Source organism: Ranitomeya variabilis, chromosome 5 (genome assembly GCF_051348905.1).
Source record: "Ranitomeya variabilis isolate aRanVar5 chromosome 5, aRanVar5.hap1, whole genome shotgun sequence".
Taxonomy (NCBI): domain Eukaryota; kingdom Metazoa; phylum Chordata; class Amphibia; order Anura; family Dendrobatidae; genus Ranitomeya; species Ranitomeya variabilis.
In genome coordinates, this window is record NC_135236.1 from 670,796,048 (window position 1) to 670,798,833 (window position 2,786).

General features: G+C 33.2%; 1 pseudogene; it reads left to right on the forward strand.

Annotated features, from left to right (window-relative positions):
- Nucleotides 1–201: 201 nt before the first annotated feature.
- Nucleotides 202–302, forward strand: LOC143777404 (U2 spliceosomal RNA; annotated as a pseudogene).
- Nucleotides 303–2,786: the final 2,484 nt, after the last annotated feature.

Genomic DNA, 2,786 nt, shown 5'->3' on the forward strand with positions numbered 1-2,786 from the left:
TAAAGGACCTACTATTGTATGTGTCACTTGGACTAAAGGTCCCATAATTGGTTCCTTCCATTGATTCCATCATTTCATCCTACGTTGTTGACTTTTAGTTGGTTGTCTACTGGATTAGTTGTGACTCAAGCCAAGTCTACTGGGGACTAATTTGGAGTCTGTCATCTAGGAATACTTTAAAACCAAATTCTGCATCTTCAAGATGCTTCTCGGCCTTTTGGCTAAGATCATGTGTAGGATCTGATCTTCAAGAAGAAGCTAAGAGAGAATATAAAGATTATTCTAGATTGTACCAACCCAATCTTAAAGTGCTAATATTCAGAGACTCCTAGGCCAAATCTGTCAAAACGTTCCAAAGAACACAGCAGTTTTGAGATGTTGACCATGGACATAATCAAGGCAGTATAAGTGGTGTTGATGTTGGGGTACCAGATCAATTAAGGACCCATATTTAGACTAGAACTTCGACTAATGACCCACCAGTCAGTGCCACGAGGATAGCAAGGAGAAAGGTCAATCAAATAATAAGAGGTGGTAATGGGCAAACTTGGCTCCCAACGTGGTGCCCTTAATCCCATTCTGCTGCAGCCAATTTTTATCTCTTTTCTCCTCATTTTCCAAAAGTCATAACTCCTTGTTTTTTTCCCAGAACAAGTTCTAGTTTTCTATGACATCTTGTTTTTTTTACCATATAATGAACTGAAAAAAATAGCAAATAAGGTGAAAAGGTGTAAAAAAAAGAATACAATAGCATCATTGTTTCTTGGGTTTTAATTTTAGAGTTCAATTTCATTTTGTGGTAAAACTTACTAGGCAACATAATTCTCCGGGGGAAAAGAACAATTACACCGATATCAAACTCGTATAATTTTTTTTTGTTCGTGCAAGTGGTGAAAAAAATAAGTAATTTGCAAAACACATACGGTAATTGGTTTATGTCATCATGTTTTTTATTTTTCCATTAATTCAACACTATGAGAGCTTGTTTAGGTTTTTTTTTTGCGTGGTAAGCCGTGGTGTCTATTGGTACAATTTAGGAGGTCAGAAAATGTTTGCAAGAGTGCAAACCAAGCAACAGCAATTCTGGCATTTCAGTTTTTATTTTATATTTATTTTTTATTGTTTGCATTTATTTTATGGATCAAATCATTTTATATTTTGATAGATTGGACTTGGTGATCCATATGAGTTAATTTAAAAATATTTTTTTTTTTAAAGTAGAAAAGTGAAGTCAAATCAATTTTTTTTAATTTTTTTTTTTTTTTTAAACTCTTTTTATTTTTAGTCCCCATAAGGGGACTTGTACCTGAAATCCTTTCATGACTTGTTCTATATGCAATATTCATGAATATAGTAACAATCAAGGTTTCCTAAGCAGACCAGCACTTGAAAAGAACACAGAAGAAGGGATAAGTAATTGTAAAACAATGAAAAGCAGTCTACTTTATACATAAAGCTTCAGAACCAAACACAGATCTGGACTGACAGAATGTTTCAGCCCTGTGGCATTAACACAGCAAAAGGGAGAAGCTGCGATTGACACTGGGTGTACTGAAGACGAAGCTGTGACTGACTGTCCAGACAAACACTTTGATTTTCTACCAGTTTTAGTTAATAATAAATGACTTAGATCTGTGAAACTTTGGACGGTGGATGTACGAAATTTTCAGAAAGCCGAGACAGAAATTGTAAATAATGAAATGTACCATTCAGATAAAATGTCTGGGAGAAGAAGTCTCTGCACTCTTCAGAAAATAATTCTCAGAATTCATTTCGTAAAAGGGTATCACTAAAAAATATTAGTACTAAATAAGTAACGCACGAGCCAAAGTCATTAATCAACTTCATTACAGAGCAATTCCAGGCAATAAAAAAAAGTACATTAATGCTGACAAATGGCGAGGAGACAGAAACTGAATTATGTAAGCAAAATATGAAATTCACTCCCATCACAACCCAGCATAAAAAAGGGACAAGTGTCACTCGTACTCATTATGAACCCCTGAAGTACAATGTAGTTTATATAAGATGCTATGAAATGTCAAGAAAAGAAATAACTAAATATAACTATTACATCTACTATAATACTGCTCCTATGTACAAGAATATAACAACTATAATACTGCCCCCTATGTGCAAGAATATAACTACTATAATACTGCTCCTATGTACAAGAATATAACTACTATAATACTGCTCCTATGTACAAGAATATAACTACTATAATACTGCCTTCTATATACAGTACAAGAATATAACTACTATAATACTGCCTTCTATATACAGTACAAGAATATAACTACTCAAATACTGCCCCTATGTACAAGAATATAACTACTATAATACTGTCCCATGTACAAGAATATAACTACTATAATACTGTCCCCTATGTACAAGAATATAACTACTATAATACTGTCTCATGTACAAGAATATAACTACTATAATACTGCCCCCTATGTACAAGAATATAACTACTATAATACTGTCCCCTATGTACAAGAATATAACTACTATAATACTGCTCCTATGTACAAGAATATAACTACTATAATACTGCTCCTATGTACAAGAATATAACTACTATAATACAGCTCCCATATGTACAAGAATATAACTACTACAATACTGTCCCCTATGTACAAGAATATAACTACTATAATACTGCCCCTTTGTACAAGAATGTAACTACTATAATACTGCTCCTATGTACAAGAATATAACTACTATACTACTGCTCCTATGTACAAGAATATAACTAATATACTACTGCTCCTATGTACAAG